Below are 1,110 nucleotides of genomic sequence, written 5' to 3'. Positions count from 1 at the left end.
GAGGAAACTAGGAACCCGGACAAAGACCAAGGACTCCTCCGAGACCAGCTCACACACCATCAAGTCTTCAGAGCTGAAACCATGTTTCAGATAGGTGGTGCTGTGGATGTCTGGCACAGAGTGTGTGTGTGTGTGTCTGTGTGTGTGTGTTGGAGATTGTGTGTCAGTACACCTGGACTGTACCACTACTGGCCTCTCGGAGACATTAAGTCTTCTAGGTCCAAGTCCAAGTCTCTTGTCTGGTTCTACATGTGTTCTGGGTTTATTTCCTCCAGTGTGTGGTGGTGGTTGGAACCCGGGACAGGTATTTCTAACTTTATTTATAGACTCATGGTCTAGATGGAGATACACCACAGAGAACATATTACAAGTGAGGTAACAAACATGCATGCATACATACATATATACACACACATATATACATATATACACACACATTAATACATACATACAGACATACTGATACACTGATACAGATAGAGATACACTACAGGGAACATGTTACAAGTGAGCTACACACAAACATAAATACACAAACATAAATACATACATACATACAGACTACCAAATATTACACAAAGAGAACAGACCGACAGACAAAAAGACTGTCATGCATACACACTAATAAATACATACATAAATACATACATACAGACATACAAACATACACATAAATACATACATACATACATACATACATACATACTGACTACCAAATATTACATAAAGGGAACAGACAGACAAAAGACAGTCATGCATACAAACATACATACACACACATAAATACATGCATACATAAATACATATATACATATACATTCCCAGAGTATATCTGGTATCATATCATGTGTTTCCCCTTTGAATGAAGTGTGTTTTATGATGATAAAGTGTTGATTATTTGCATGGAGTCTGGTGCAGATCTATCTAGTCCAGGTAGTGGAGATCTATCTAGTCCAGGTAGTGGAGATCTATCTAGTCCAGATCTATCTAGTCCAGGTAGTGCAGATCTATCTAGTCCAGATCTATCTAGTCCAGGTAGTGCAGATCTATCTTGTCCAGGTAGTGGAGATCTATCTAGTCCAGATCTATCTAGTCCAGGTAGTGGAGATC

This window comes from Etheostoma cragini, chromosome 16, assembly GCF_013103735.1.
Source record: "Etheostoma cragini isolate CJK2018 chromosome 16, CSU_Ecrag_1.0, whole genome shotgun sequence".
NCBI classification, from domain to species: domain Eukaryota; kingdom Metazoa; phylum Chordata; class Actinopteri; order Perciformes; family Percidae; genus Etheostoma; species Etheostoma cragini.
The sequence above is the reverse complement of the archived record's forward strand: the minus strand, read 5'-3'. Positions refer to the sequence as shown.